The sequence below is a fragment of the Salminus brasiliensis genome, chromosome 18 (assembly GCF_030463535.1).
Source record: "Salminus brasiliensis chromosome 18, fSalBra1.hap2, whole genome shotgun sequence".
NCBI classification, from domain to species: Eukaryota; Metazoa; Chordata; class Actinopteri; order Characiformes; family Bryconidae; genus Salminus; species Salminus brasiliensis.
Genome location: NC_132895.1, coordinates 31,473,930 through 31,491,359, shown reverse-complemented (window position 1 = coordinate 31,491,359; position 17,430 = coordinate 31,473,930). Strand labels below are relative to the sequence as shown.

Below are 17,430 nucleotides of genomic sequence, written 5' to 3'. Positions count from 1 at the left end.
GAACGATGCAAGTATTCAGGGCTGCTCGCTCTCTCTCTCTCTCTCTCTCTCTCTCTCTCTCACACACACACACACACACACATACATACACTTCCCATCCCTGATACCAAACAAGCAGACAAGAGACTCTCCTCTCCTTTTTTTTCCTTTAATAAAACATATCCCAACATGTCAGGACACACACACACACACACACACACACTCCTGAGACAGGACACTGAATCCCTGACGTGGGCAGTTTCAGGACAGTGAGTGATGATGACATCACAGAACTGTTTGCCATCAGAGGGACGACCTGCGACACTGGCATCGATTCATGTATCAGCAGTGTTGCACGTGTGTATCTACACACACACACACACACACTTCCTCACACGCAGTGTCTTAACTCTGAGGGTCCGTTATGTGGGTCCGTATGTATGAAATAATAATTCATACTGGATACTGAATAATAAATAGGGGATACTGGATTCTGAAAAATTCATACTGGATACTGAATAATAAATAGTAGTTACTGAACAATTCATACTGGATACTGAATAATTCATACTGGATACTGAATAATAAATAGTAGTTACTGAACAATTCATAGCGGATACTGGATACTAAATAATTCATACTGGATACTGAATAATAAATAGTAGTTACTGAACAATTCATAGTGGATACTGGATACTGAATAATAAATAGTAGTTACTGAATATTTCATACTGGATACTGAATATTTCATACTGGATACTGAATATTTCATACTGGATACTGAATAATAAATAGTAGTTACTGAACAATTCATAGCGGATACTGGATACTGAATAATTCATACTGGATACTGAATAATAAATAGTAGTTACTGAAAAATTAATAGTGGATCCTGAACAATTTATAGGGGATACTGAACAATTTACAGGGGATAGGGAACAATTCATGGTGGATACTGAATAATTCATACTGGATACTAAATAATTGATACTTATACTGAACAATTCATGGTAGATACTGAATAATTCATACTGGATACTGAATAATGTATAGTATATAATGAATAATTTATAGTAATACAGTAATACTGAACAATTCATGGTCGATACTGAATAATTCATACTGGATACTCAACAATTTATAGCGAATACTGAATAATCCAGTGATGCTGAACAATTCACAGTAGATACTGTGGTCTGTCCAGACCGGCTTCAGTCTCCTGAAAAATGCTGAAAGAGTGACCCAACAGAAGGAGACAACACCACAGCGTTAGTCAGACTCAGCCACGTGGAGCACGAGCACTCACCTAACTGCCCTCTGCACAGGGCTGTTATGCGGGTGACTGAGCAGCAGGTTACTGCCGTCAGGTGGTCTTGTTAGCGCTCTCCAGCCATGCACTTTTAGGAGGCTCCTAAAAAGCCTCACAGTTTTGAGAGCTCAAACACAGAGGTGCTGAACTGCTGCCACATGCTTTCAGCACCATGGACAGCACCGCCGGATAGTGAATAGCGAACAATTCATTGTGGATACTGAATAATTCATCGTGGATACTGAATAATTCATAATGGATAGTGAACAATTCAGAGTGGATAGTGAACAATTCAAAATGAAAAGTGAACAATTCATAGTGGATAGTGAACAATTCATAGTGGATAGTGAACAATTCAAAATGAAAAGTGAACAATTCAGAGTGGATAGTGAACAATTCATAGTGGATAGTGAACAATTCATAGTGGATAGTGAACAATTCAAAATGAAAAGTGAACAATTCAGAGTGGATAGCGAACAATTCATCGTGTATACTGAATAATTCATCGTGTATACTGAATAATTCATCGTGTATACTGAATAATTCAGAGTGGATAGTGAACAATTCAGAGTGGATAGTGAACACTTCAAAATGAAAAGTGAACAATTCAGAGTGGATACTAAATAATTCATAGTGGATAGTGAACAATTCATAGTGGATAGTGAACAATTCAAAATGAAAAGTGAACAATTCAGAGTGGATAGCGAACAATTCATCGTGTATACTGAATAATTCATCGTGTATACTGAATAATTCAGAGTGGATAGTGAACAATTCCGAGTGGATAGTGAACAATTCAGAGTGGATAGTGAACAATTCAGAGTGGATAGTGAACACTTCAAAATGAAAAGTGAACAATTCAGAGTGGATAGTGAACACTTCATAGTGGATAGTAAACAATTCAAAATGAAAAGTGAACACTTCATAGTGGATAGTGAACAATTCGAAATGAAAAGTGAACAATTCAGAGTGGATAGTGAACAATTCATAGTGGATAGTGAACAATTCAAAATGAAAAGTGAACAATTCAGAGTGGATAGTGAACAATTCAGAGTGGATACTGAATAATTCATAGTGGATAGTAAACAATTCATAGTGGATAGTGAACAATTCAAAATGAAAAGTGAACAATTCAGAGTGGATAGCGAACAATTCATCGTGTATACTGAATAATTCAGAGTGGATAGTGAACAATTCAGAGTGGATAGTGAACACTTCAGAGTGGATAGTGAACACTTCAGAGTGGATAGTGAAGACTTCAGAGTGGATAGTGAACACTTCAAAATGAAAAGTGAACAATTCAGAGTGGATAGTGAACACTTCATAGTGGACAGTGAACAATTCAAAATGAAAAGTGAACACTTCATAGTGAATAGTGAACAATTCAAAATGAAAAGTGAACAATTCAGAGTGGATAGTGAACAATTCAAAATGAAAAGTGAACAATTCATAGTGGATAGTGAACACTTCATAGTGAATAGTGAACAATTCAAAATGAAAAGTGAACAATTCAGAGTGGATAGTGAACACTTCATAGTGGATAGTGAACAATTCAAAATGAAAATTGAACACTTCATAGTGAAAAGTGAACAATTCAAAATGAAAAGTGAACAATTCAGAGTGGATAGTGAACAATTCAAAATGAAAAGTGAACAATTCATAGTGGATAGTGAACACTTCATAGTGGATAGTGAACACTTCATAGTGGATAGTGAAAAATTTAAAATGAAAAGTGAACACTTCATACTGGATAGTGAACAATTCGAAATGAAAAGTGAACAATTCAGAGTGGATAGTGAACACTAAAAAATAAAAAGTGAACAATTCAGAGTGGATAGTGAACACTTCATAGTGGATAGTGAACAATTCAAAATGAAAAGTGAACAATTCATAGTGGATAGTGAACAATTCAATTTACAGTATAGTAAGCAGCTGTGTACAAAAGAGTAAGTGAGTGCAAGGAAGCGTGAGAGAGAAAGAACAAAGCAGAAAGTCAGAGAGAGAGTACAAGTACAAAAGTACAAGACAGAGTGAGTGAGCGAGAGACAGTGTGTGTGTGTGAGAGAGAGAGAGAGAGAGCACTGCAGTAAGTCAGAGAAAGTAAGAAAGGGGAGGAGGAGAGATTCCTTATTAGGTTGGGTTTGTCTGTTTACTGTGATGCGTTTAGAGTGGTACTATCAGTCTTCTGAAGCACACACACACACACACACACACACACACACACACTCACTAAAATCCTATCGTGGGATCAATGAGTTTTTCCAGGCTGGTAGGACTGAGCTTCTGTATGACTGTGGACGGAGGGCTGACAGCTCACTATCGATTTCAGAGTGTGTGTGTGTGTGTGTGTGTGTGTGTGTGTGTGAGAAGACATTTTCCAGGACTGCCCCCACTGCGCTCTCTCTGTAAGACCAGGATGATGGTACACAGAGCTGGAGCTGTTCCGTGTTTTCTTGGGATATTCCCGGTTCTCCAGCTTTTCCCTGCTGATCACTAAAGCGGGTTAAGGCCAGGTTGCCACGGTAATCACCCACTCGAAGTGAGAGGCAGGAAGTGATACTCTTCAGGGAGCGATCGAGCACTACAGTGAAGGTGACATCCAAGCAGGCAAGAGAGAGAGAGGGTGAGATGAAGAAGGAGGGTGAGAGATATGATAGTGTAATTAAGAGAGTGTATAAAAGAGAGAGCGAGCGAGAGAGATAAACACTGATTCAGACGGATGTGTATCTGTGAGCAGGGCTTCACTCATTCTGCTCTAATTCTGATTCGTCTGAAGTGATTCTGATTCCTAAACTGATTCAAACTCATGAAACTGAATCAGTTTCTGAACAGACGATTCAGTGATTCATTTAAGATCAATCAATCAATACAGATGAACGGATCAAAATATTACTCATCCAGTAGCTGAATAAAAGCCTGCGTGTGTGTGTGTGTGTGTGTGTGTGTGTGTTAGAAACAGCAAAGGGTTGGCTGTGAATAATCTGTGGTCTCAGAGCTCCACAGGGCTGTCTGGTGTCACTGCACAAGGGACCTCCTGTGCACACACACACACACACACACACACACACACACTGCTGCTGCTATTGGAAGGACAGAAAGACATTGAGGGCTGCAGGCAGCAGAAAGAGTACTGCACCTTTCTACAGCTGTAGTTCTCAACCTACTCATTTCTACACAAACTACACTACCCATGATGCACTGCATACCCAAATCATTACACTAACAGTTCTTCATACTGGATATTAATGTTATTAGAGTTTCATACTGGATATTAATGCTATTAGAGCTTCATACTGGATATTAGTGATATTAGAGCTTCATACTGGATATTAATGTTATTAGAGCTTCATACTGGATATTAATGCTATTAGAGCTTCATACTGGATATTAATGTTATTAGAGCTTCATACTGGATATTAATGATATTAGAGCTTCGTACTGGATATTAATGTTATTAGAGCTTCATACTGGATATTAATGTTATTAGAGCTTCATACTGGATATTAATGTTGTTAGAGCTTCATACTGGATATTAATGTTATTAGAGCTTCATACTGGATATTAATGTTGTTAGAGCTTCATACTGGATATTAATGTTATTAGAGCTTCATACTGGATATTAATGCTATTAGAGCTTCATACTGGATATTAATGTTATTAGAGCTTCATACTGGATATTAATGATATTAGAGCTTCATACTGGATATTAATGTTATTAGAGCTTCATACTGGATATTAATGTTATTAGAGCTTCATACTGGATATTAATGATATTAGAGCTTCATACTGGATATTAATGATATTAGAGCTTCATACTGGATATTAATGATATTAGAGCTTCATACTGGATATTAATGTTATTAGAGCTTCATACTGGAGATAAACTAATATTAACTAAACAAAATGTTTTAGTGAGTATTTGAGTGATTTTTAACTTCAGTGACGAAAGCTGGTCTGGTAAAAACCCCAGATTATGATGGATGTGAGCTGTGGGGTGGGGGGGTGGAGGTGGTTTGGAGGTGGGGGGGGGGCTAAGTTGATAAAGGTTATGAAAGCAGAAAGAGTGTAAATCCTTTTTACAGTGTGATCTGTGATCTGAACGGGACAATAGAAAGATTGCTGACATCAGAAAGAATTCCATCAGGGGTCTTTCTATCAGTGCTAAATCTGCCCCCCGTCCTGTCAGAGGGAGAGTGAGAATGAGAGAACGCAGAGGGAGAGAGAGAGAGAGGGAGAGAGAGAGCACTGCAGTGTTACTTTACATGGAGAATGTTTAAGCTGTGGAGAAGTTACTGTCATCAGCACTACGTCTTCAGTGTAACTTTGTAACCCGGTCATCAGCACTACGTCTTCAGTGTAACTTTGTAACCCGGTCATCAGCAGTACGTCTTCAGTGTAACTTTGTAACCCGGTCATCAGCACTACGTCTTCAGTGTAACTTTGTAACCCGGTCATCAGCAGTACGTCTTCAGTGTAACTTTGTAACCCGGTCATCAGCACTGCGTCTTCAGTGTAACTTTGTAACCCGGTCATCAGCACTACGTCAATAATGTAACTTTGTAACCCGGTCATCAGCACTACGTCATCAGTGTAACTTCGGAACCCGGACATCAGCGCTACCTCATCAGTGTAATTTTGTAACCCGGTCATCAGCACTACGTCATCAATGTAACTTTGTAACCCGGTCATCAGCAGTACGTCTTCAGTATAACTTTGTAACCCGGTCATCAGCAGTACGTCTTCAGTGTAACTTTGTAACCCGGACATCAGCACTACGTCATCAATGTAACTTTGTAACCCGGACATCAGCAGTTCGTCTTCAGTGTAACTTTGTAACCCGGACATCAGCACTACGTCATCAATGTAACTTTGTAACCCGGTCATCAGCAGTACGTCTTCAGTGTAACTTTGTAACCCGGTCATCAGCAGTACGTCTTCAGTGTAACTTTGTAACCCGGACATCAGCACTACGTCATCAATGTAACTTTGTAACCCGGTCATCAGCAGTACGTCTTCAGTGTAACTTTGTAACCCGGTCATCAGCAGTACGTCTTCAGTGTAACTTTGTAACCCGGACATCAGCGCTACCTCATCAGTGTAATTTTGTAACCCGGTCATCAGCAGTACGTCTTCAGTGTAACTTTGTAACCCGGTCATCAGCAGTACGTCTTCAGTGTAACTTTGTAACCCGGACATCAGCGCTACCTCATCAGTGTAATTTTGTAACCCGGTCATCAGCAGTACGTCTTCAGTGTAACTTTGTAACCCGGTCATCAGCAGTACGTCTTCAGTGTAACTTCGTAACCCGGTCATCAGCGCTACGTCATCAGTGTAACTTCGTAACCCGGTCATCAGCACTACGTCATCAGTGTAACTTCGTAACCCGGTCATCAGCACTACGTCTTCAGTGTAACTTTGTAACCCGGTCATCAGCAGTACGTCTTCAGTGTAAGTTTGTAGCCACGTTACGCCGGATCATTAGAGAACTGTCTCAGTTCCTACAGCTTCCCTGCAAGCGAGCGAGCGACAGACTGATCAGGTTTCAGACAATACTCCATCAGATAGAGTCCATTAGGGAGAGACTTATCCAAACCCGGATCATTAGAGCGAGATCCTTCTACAAAGATAATTAGCCTGAGACTGCTAGCAACAGACTGCATTAAAAGCCTGATGAGAGGAGACCGTCCCGAACCGGGCTCGTTATAAACCGCTGTAATTGAAACCCTGCTGTTGAGAGAGAGGGCGAGTGGCGAATAGAACCTGTCGAGTAGAGTGTTAAAGAGACTCACTCTTGTTTATTCATAAGTTCTGCAAGAAAGAGGCACAAACAAGCCGGGGAGAGGGGGGGGGGGTGGGGGGCGAGAGAGCGCGAGGAAGACGATGAGAAAGATGTGTCAGCACGGACTGTGTGATTTATGCTGTGGCAGTGACAGCTGATTTGATAATCAGTGTGTATTCCTCCTACGCCCCTCGCCCGGGCGGCGTCAGCAGATTTTAATCTCGTTTCCTTTCTTCTCCTTCTTTCTTCTGGAGCCGAGGCCCTTTTCCCCTGCTGGATCCCTCCTCCTGCTCTTAAACAGACGATAACCAAAGAGAAGAGCAGCGGACTCTCGCAAACTCGCACGCATGCACTCTCTGTCCAACGTACGAGACTCTCCCGCACCACATGGGAGGACGGCGGAGCGAGGGGGAAGGAGAGAATGAGGAGAAGAGTGTGTCCTTGGGAGGGCGAACCGTTTCTCAGAGGCTTTGTTCATTAGCATAACATCATCAAAGCAGCAGCGCCGCTCCGGAACGTCTTCTCAATGTTAGCATGCATGCTACACAGCTAGCGTGGTCCCAGGCGGGTTCGTGACTGATCGGCGTTGCAACTCCCCAGCTCATCCCAAACGTACTGGACTCCTTCTCCACAGCTCAGTGCTGGGGGGCTTTATACCCCTCTAGCCCACGCCTGGCATTAGCTCTGCTCCAGAGAGTCCTATTCTATTGGCAGTACTTCTTCTCTACAGTATCTAGACAAGCTCTAGGCAACCTTTTATTAGCAGTGTTACATGTGATATCAGGGTGACAGTGCCTTCACCATGTTTGACAGATGATGAGGTACGCCTCGGGTCCTAAACCCTTCCTTTTCTGTTCCATGCTCTCTAATCTATCATCTATCCAAAGAATCTAGCAAACTCGAACCTGACCGTTCTGTTCCTGACCAGTGGTTTGCATCTTTGAAGGCACCTCTTGATTGTAGACTTTGGCAATGATAAGCCTACCTCCTCGAGCAGTAGGCCTATCAGATGCTGTTGAGGGTGTTTGGTGTTGCTGAGCTCGTCAGGGCATTCCTTCCTCTTCAGAATGGACCGGATTGTTGATTTGGCCACTTCTACAGGTTCTGCTCTCTCTGATTGGTCTGTTCTTTTGGTCCAGACTAATGATGGCCTCTTTCACCCGTTCTGAACCTTGAGTCAGAACAGATCACACCTGGCACACTGCCACCGTTTCCCATTGGTAGTCGGTTTGAGTCCTGGGTCGTGCTGCCTGCCATCAGCAGCCGGAGCCTCAGAGCGCACAACTGGCCTTGCTCTCTACTTATGGGTAGACGCCGCTCTCTCTCGCCCCACATCACTTCAGCGTGATGCTGGCCGGCATAGGTGTCTGCTAGCCGATGCATCACAGCTGGGTACCCGAGTTTTCCTCAGAGCGTGTTGGTTGGTTGGTTGGTTGTCCGGTAAGCTTGCATCGGCGGCAGTCGGAAAAGAGCCGAAGGCTGGTTACGCATGTCAGTGACCTTCCCAGAGTCGTAAGCTTTGCACTCAATTACTTAATTGGAAAACCACTGAGCTGGTGTACGGTCAGAATGACCGCCATGGTCTTTTGTGGTGGTCTTTTGAGTCCGAACAGACTCCAGAATGACCGCCCCGGCCACGCTAGCGTTAAAACCAGCTGCTGCAATTTTGCGCATCTTGGTTTCTCCACTTGGGGAACCGCTTGTGTCCAGTCTAATTACGTAGCAGGGTTCTGTCCGGGGTTCATATGAGTCCAGAGTGTAGAGTTTCTGTCTACAGTGGTCACCTGAGTCCAGCTGGACACAAATAAACACTGTTAGAAAGAAATCTGCACTGGGAGAATTTTGCAGCACTGTGCTTCATCATTACAGAGTGTGTGTGTGTGTGTGTGTGTGTGTGTGTGTGTGTTCAGCGTTTCTTTTCCATCATTTTCAGCAGCATCTACAGAGGTCAATGAGTGGCCATCCTGTCTCTTTGGGAGAATCTAAATATCTACACACACACACACACACCTCCCTCAAAGCCCCCCCCCACCCCCACCCCCCCAAGAAGAGGCTCCCAGATACTGTACACCCCAGGGGGCCTTTAGGAAGACAGGAGACTCTCTCTCTCCCCTGGATCTCTCCATCTCTCTCGCTCCTACTTTCTCTCCCACAGCGGTGTCGTTCATCATTATTTCATACGCCTGTCCCATTGCCAGCTTCAGCGACCCTTCTCTCTCCCTCTCTCTCGCTCTCTCTTCCCTTTAAGGAACGTGTCTCTCACCCCATTCAGTGCGCTAACACAGCTCACTCACTCTAATGATCACTGGTGGGCTTTTAGATCGGATGTCGTTGAAAGTTACGTTTTCCATAAATTAGCTTCGTTAATTAACCAGTGTTTCATCATGGTCACGCAAAAATCTCAGAGTGCTACCACCAGTGCTCCCACTATGACCCTGAGGTCGCCGGTTCAATTGCAGCAGCAGGAGTCAGCTAGTAGCCCAGTCATCTAGTAGTGGGCGGGGTTTATGTAAATGTCAAGGTGTAACTATAACAAATCCAAGCCCTTGGACACAGTGCAATGTCCTCAGTTATTACTCCTAAAGCATGAACTAATTGAAATGAGTTAGGTTAGCACTTGTTGTGTCGTCCCACAGGGTTCTATTTTAGGGTCTATGAAGTTGACTGAGTGTTGGTTGTAGGGAGGAACTGCAGTGTGGGTCTACATCGACCACCACCGTATAAGACCCCATCTGAGCCCGAACTCTATGACCTCCGGCACACAATTCCGAGACCCTGTAAACCAGCTTCTTTAAGTACATGCAGTGTGTAGGAAGCAGTGTGTGTAAACTGTAAAGAAGGACACAAGCCAAGTTTTGCTGCAGTGTGTGTAAATTATTCACTTACCGTGTAGCACTTCCTCGTCTGGCCCCTGCAGCACACCGCCACATGCACATGCCTGTGTCCACGTACAGTACTGTGAGATCCCAGTCTGTAACATAGGATGGACCCACAGCTGGTCAGAAGACCAAAAACAAGACAAAAATACAAGGGTCCAAAATATACAGACAGAACCCCTCATCCCAAGTTAAGTATCCCTAAGTTACACCTTCACCTCAGTGTCTCGGTGGCTGAAGCCTGGTTGGATATCCAACCACAACAGAATTGGTAGAGTGAGACAGTTTGGCATGTTTTTTTTCCCCATTGTAATTCCTACCCCGGCCACTAAGTGTCAGTAAAGGTATAGGGGAGCACTTTACAAGCTGAAAATGGGATTCATGAGATAGCATTGAAGGCCTAGTGGAAGAGGTTTGCCACACGCCTCATTGTGCTATGCTGGAATAGCCTTGTTTGAGGGGGTTCTTGAGCTCAAGGTAAGTTTCTTATTCATTCGATCGAACCTTCATCACTGCAGCTCACAGCAGGACTTCTGAAAGACTGAATGACCTCTGGAACAATCTAATGGAGCATTCTGGACTTTGGAAAGGCCCCACAACCACCTTTGGTGGGTGCTTGGGGTTGTCATCCCGTTGCTTCAACCTGGCAGCAAAACAGCTCCAGAGCATGATGCACCCACCACCATGCTTAACACTGTGGAACTTTCAGCACCACTGTATTAATGGCCTGGGTGGGTGGATGTGTACTTCCCAGATCACATGCCCATGTGGGGCCTGTATGGGTAGCCCAACTTCAGGTCAGGAGGGTCAGTGATGGGACAAGGAGGGGTTAAACATGGTTGCCATCTGGGTTGTACACTGCACATAAGGGCCCAAGTGAGATTAGGGTGGTCTGCATAATGATGGGGCCCATTTGGGAAGCCTAAATGTACAGATCCACTCAGAGATGCCCATCTGAAACCCACCTGGAACCCACCTAACCCATGCCGTTCCACCCGTGTGAGCATGTTGGCAGGGTCCCTGACTAAAAGAAAATGTCTGTGATTGTGCTTAGAGAGCATAGAAACATTTAGACTCTGACTGAGGCGGCAAACCTAGGCCATTCTCTCGAGTCCGGTTTTCAAGCTTCTGCTCTGAGACCCTCTGAGTTTGTCGCTCAGTGTAAGTATAGAAAAATCTACTTCATATCAAAAATATATATATACTGTATATTTCCTCCTCATTTCCCCCTCTCCAGGTTTCAGAGGAGCTGCAGTTATTGCCCCACTTTTATGCTGCTGCTTCTCCCTTCTGAGGCCTGTCTAGCTCTTCCCTCTCTCTGTGTTATTGTGGGGCTGAGAGTTGGTTTAGTGGCACAATCACTGGTAATATTACCCTGCCAGCCCGGGTTCACGCCTGCGGCAGGGCCATCCCGAGTTCTGTTCTCTGCTGGTTCCCAAGCTCTCCAAGTGATTTCCTTTCCTCGAAGCTTCACATGCAGCTGTTCTGGCTCTCTTTAGAGCTCTGAGCGTTCCTCACTCAGCTCACTCAGTCGGCTGTGCACTTGGGTCCACCTCAGTCCCTGAGGTGTCTTAGCCTGAACCCTTGAGTTGGAGTCCACCTCAAGACAGACACAAACAGATAGAAATAAACTTAGTAAATATTTTGTACTAAAGTCCTTTGCTTTGATATGCAATAAAAAAAAAACACTAAGTTGCTATAGGAGATGTATGGAAGACACTATAGGGGGCAGTGTTGATGGCAGTTTTACCTGTAATAAATTGTCTTGCAATAACTTGAAGACATAATCATTATATATATATATATATATATATATATATATATATATATATATATATATATATATATATTTCATTAATAAATAGCCTAAATAAAAGACTTATTTCTAGCGCCCTCTAGTGGGTATGCGGCATTGCTAATGGGTATACGGATCCATAAAAGTTGTTATTGCATCTGTAATAATCACATGCATCAATCAAACAATACATTTTAAAATAAGTGCTGTAAATAAAATGTATGTATGTAAAATATATAAATAAGTCATTTTAACTTGAACATTTTGTATTACTACACTTTATTAGACAGAATATATATATATATAAAAAAAAAAATATATATATATATATACTATACACACACACACACACACAATTGTTTGTCATTCTGCCACATTTCAAAGTAAAAGTCAATACGGACATACATTTTGTATATACGCATAAAAAGATAATAGTATATTATTACATTTTATATTATTTATTTATTTTCAGTTAGCTTCTCTTTGTTGTCCGATATGTGACACATTCAATGGGACATCTAGAAAAACTTCGTTCATTAATAAGACAAGTGATTCCAGACACATTCATGAAGATCACATCTAAAATTGAGCACTCTGAGCTTTCGTCGATTTTACTTCTAACTTCAGGGACTCTCCTGCTCTTTGTTCTGTGGACTTAAGTTTAAGTGGCTCAGGCAGTTGAATTAAACTGTCCGTTAAATCCCTATTGTTTCATTAGAGAACGGAAAGAACGTGTCCCCGACACGTCTATTGTCTTCAGTCGACCTGCTGTTGAACAGGAAAGATTTTGCTCTAAGCTGTGCACAGTACACCAGTGCTCCCATTCGTAAGCTCGTAAGAGGACCCCCCACAACCAGAAACCCTGTTCATAGAGAGATACAGCAAAAATAGTGTCACTGATTTAGTATGTCTGGGTGAGTAGGTCGCTGGGTAATACTAATATTACGGTTGGTCATTGTGGCTTAAATAAAAGACCTGGTTTAGCGCCCTCTAGTGGGTACAATTATTTTTCTTTTTACATTTTTGAATCTGCATGTCCTTTCTTTTGGCATGGGACCGGACACTGTCTGTGTGTTTGCACTGCATAATCCATGAAAGCAGGCCATGGAGGTGGTTTGAAGGTCGTCTCTAAAAGCAGCGACTGAACTCCTGACCATTTGAACTCTCTCTCTGTGTAATCCGCAAAGGATTAGGGTTACAGACTGCAGGGGGTCTCTCTCTCTTACCTCCCCCACCCCTCACCAACCGCACACGCATACACACATAAACATAAGGTAAACATGAACCCATTGGCGCCATGTCTAATGCCAGGTGTGGGCTACAGAGGGGTATAAAGCCCCCAGCATTGAGCTGTGGAGCAGTGGAACTAACGGTCTTCTCGGGCCAAACGACCTCCATGGGCTGTCTAATGTCTAAAAGGGCACGATAATAGGGTACCAAGTGAAGTGGGGTAGCCGTAGAGAAGGTGTACAGAAAATATTTAGTATTTTGCACACTAAGCGCCTCCGAGCGGCATAACAGCGGAGTCCCACAGACCGCCGATTCCAGAAGGGGAACAACGGCTTGGATGAGTGGTACGGAGCAATCGACGCGCCACTGTGGAGCAGCTAACCTCTGTAATGAACACCTTCCATCACCTAATGCAGTCCATACCACGGCATTAGATAAGTGGTAGAGATGGAAAATCCAGGCAGAGTTTTACTTTCTGGACCTGGATTTTCCATCTCTAGTAGAAGGTCATAATATTCTGATACTGCTGTGTGTATAAACACACACACACACACACACACACACACACACATTAAACGGAAGGAGACTGGCAGTGTTGGATAAGCCTGCATGGAATGTTTGGAGGTATAAAACACTAATGAAGTTTTTGGCTTCACAGAAAGAGGAAAGGAAGGGATGAACCAGAGGGAGAAGCAGACAGGTGTGCGAGAGAGGTTGAGCAGCATGGTGTAATTGCACGTTGTGAGTGCGTGTGCGTGCTGTTAAATCAGTGGTAGGCGGCGGAGGCGATAACGAGCGAGTGAGTTGCCGGGAAAAGGAAATCAATATCCTCCTTCACCCGAAACATATTTATGAACCTGAAGCACAAACGCAGTCATGTCCAATTAGAGAGAGCAAATTTACTATCTACCTCCTGTCTCAGTCGCTTACACACACACTTGTGAGTCTGTGCCTCGTCAGGGCGGTCTTTACAGCCAGGCCGTGTAGGATTGCTTTGACTGCAAGAGACCTTCAGGTCAGGACCCAGGAAAATACTGCAATATACTTTAAACTAGCCTTATCAGTCACACTGTATCCATGACTACCTGGACCCCCAGAATGTAATCTGTAGGATCAGTGCAGCCAGACCTTAGTAGGCCCAGAGTTGCGTCAAGATATATAGTAGAACAGCGCATCACCACTCGTCTCCTGTGCAGCGTTTCATGTAAAGATCACCAGTCCAACTGTTAAGCAGGGGAGTGGATGGATCATGCTTTGGGCTTGTGTTGCAGCCAGTGGCACAGTGCACCAATACCAAGGATTCAGTAGCAACGCTAATGCCACAGTAGGTGCTGGGCAAACTCTGTCCTTCAGTCAGTCAAAAAGCAAAGTTGCCTCTTCCAAGCAATAAGAAGAGGATGAGCTTCTACAGCACAATAATTAATGAGCTTAAAGATATCTCACAATCCACAATGGGCTACCTCAAGAGGAGCAGGCTGAAGGTTTTGCCATGGCCCTCTGGCCCTCACAGTGCACCTAAATGTCATCAAACATCTGTGAATACACCTCAAAAGACCAGAGAAGCAAGGCGAGCCAAGAACCTCCCAGAACTAGAAGCTCTTATTGCAGAAAGAATGAAGGAAGGTTCCCCACACTGACCTGAAAGACTCTACGAGTAAGGGTAGAGTACTGACCATGCAGAGGACCCAAACTTTTGCTTCGAGTAGCCCACACAAAATCCCCAGCTCTGATACATCAGCCAGCAGACACTTCACAATGGGAGTGATGAGGGGAGAGAGAGAGACCATGTTGAGTTGTGCTCACTCAGGCTCTGGCTGCTGATGGTGAAGCAGCAGGACTGTGCTGCCGTATACGTCTATAGATTTATCTTTACGCAGCTCTGGGCCTGATAAGGCTTTGGGGCAGTTAGGTGGGTCAAAGTCCAGCCCGCTGAACGGGACGTATTGCAGTATATTCAGTCTCACACACACACACACAAATGCACTAATGGCGGAAGTCACTCCTTCGCTGGCTTGTTTTCTTCCTTTCATCTTCTCTTTCACCCCCATCTCCCGCACCGTACGGCCTCCGAGGACCAGATTACTTAATTAAATCCCTGGATAAAGAGAGAGACACAGAGAGAGAGAGAGACAAAGAATAGACAGAATAAGAGTGTGTGCAGTTAAGTGTGTGTGTGTGTTGGGTGTACAGTGCTGTGCTAAAGGCAGTGTGTGTGTGTGTGTGTGTGTGTGTGTGTGTGTGTGAGAGGATGGAGTGAGCAGGGTGAAGGAGGGATAGAAACGACAGAAGGAAAAACAGTCATTAGCTGCTCCTCCAGCTGCTCCTCGTCTCCAGAGTCCCGCCGCTCCCGCCTTCATGTTTGTTTTTCTTTTTCTTTATTTATTCCTCTAAACACCACTCCCTCTCTCTCACTCCCTCACTCCCACACTCACTCCCACACTCCCACACTCTCTCACTCTCTTACTCACTCCCTCACTCCCACACTCTCTCACTCTCTCACTCCCACACTCCCACACTCCCACACTCTCTCACTCTCTCCCTCACTCTCCATCCCTCACTCTCTCCCTCCCACACTCCCTCTTGTCATCCCTCCATCTACTGTAGCTTCACCTTCTAAACCAGAGAATTTTCTGTAACTGATTATATGTAAAATGTTACAGTAACAGCACATCTGTAACAGTATCTGTAACTGTCAATAACAGCGTGTCTAACAGCACATCTATAACAGCGTGTCTAACAGCATCTGTAACTGTCAGTAACAGCTGTATCTGTAACAGCACTTCTGTAACAGCACATCTGTAACAGCGTGTCTAACAGTATCTGTAACTCAGTAACAGCTTTATCTGTAACAGCACTTCTGTAACAGCACATCTGTAACAGCGTGTCTAACAGTATCAGTAACTGTCAGTAACAGCTGTATCTGTAACAGCACTTCTGTAACAGCACATCTGTAACAGCGTGTCTAACAGTATCTGTAACTGTCAGTAACAGCATGTCTAACAGCACATCTGTAACAGTGTGTCTAACAGCATCTGTAACTGTCAGTAACAGCTGTATCTGTAACAGCACTTATGTAACAGCACATCTGTAACAGCGTGTCTAACAGTATCTGTAACTGTCAGTAACAGCATGTCTAACAGCACATCTGTAACAGCGTGTCTAACAGTATCTGTAACTGTCAGTAACAGCTGTATCTGTAACAGCACTTCTGTAACATCACATCTGTAACAGCGTGGCTAACAGTATCTTTAACTGTCAGTAACAGCATGTCTAACAGCACATCTGTAACAGTGTGTCTAACAGCATCTGTAACTGTCAGTAACAGCTGTATCTGTAACAGCACTTATGTAACAGCACATCTGTAACAGCGTGTCTAACAGCACATCTGTAACTGTCAGTAACAGCTGTATCTGTAACAGCACTTCTGTAACATCACATCTGTAACAGCATGTCTAACAGTATCTGTAACTGTCAGAAACGGTGTGTCTAACAGCACATCTGTAACAGCGTGTCTGTAACAGCACATCTGTAACAGAATCCGCTCGACTTCCTAAAGCCCACCAAGACGGAGCTCCACCACTGGAGTCCGTCTTCACACTCGGGTATGAGCGGTATGACTTATGACTGAAAATGACACCTGTGCTGTTCTGCGTTTACCTACTTGTCAATCAAATGCATCAACCCCACCCCTTGCAGGAGATATGTGGTATGTGTGTGTGTGTGTGTGTGTGTGTGTGTGTGCGCGTGTTAAGAGATTATGGAGGTGCCAGATGGGCATTGGTCGATTTTGCTGACCCGGCTGCCCTCTGTGCCCTCTCAAGCACTTGGGCTGTGTTCCAATATCAGCAGGACCCTGGCACTGCCCTCAGGACAAGAATGCTACAGAGTCACTACACACATATCTGCTCATCCCACGCCATCCACACACACCACACAGATAGATCATTACATCACTGTCAGAGAGAAGACCACCCGGAGCCTGGTCGTCGATCACCACGTCACGCCAAGCTCTGAAATATCAGCTTCTCCTGGTCGAGGGCTCCTGGAGGAGGATCTCTAGAAAAGGGCATTCCCAGTGATTAATCACTCACCCGCTTCATTCTTACACCACCCACTCAAGGTGAAGGAGGTTCTCCTGCCTGCTTGGGACTTAGATAGTTGACAGATATCAGGACTCAGGAGTCGTACCGGACATTCAGACAGTTCCTACAGCTTCTAACAGAGGTACAGAGTCTCCTACAGGCTGAGCAGACCCTGGGGTGGTGGTGGTGCTACTGTCCTACTGTGCGGCGACTCCTGCGCTAATATGACCTTCATGGAAGAGCCACCAGAAGGTCACGTCACATCAGAGAGTACAGAGAGCGAGCGAGCGAGAGAGAGAGAGAGAGAGAGAGAGAGACGGATGAAGGTTGGTCAGAGGTACAGGACCATGTTGTGAATATTTGATGCTGATGGATCTGTG

The 17,430-nt window shown here is 44.1% G+C and overlaps 1 protein-coding gene across 2 annotated transcripts in view; it reads left to right on the top strand.

Annotated features, from left to right (window-relative positions):
* Positions 1–17,430, top strand: part of ntng2b (netrin g2b) — a 70,596-nt gene that overhangs the window by 20,627 nt on the left and 32,539 nt on the right. The gene's annotated exons all lie outside the window — the stretch shown is intronic.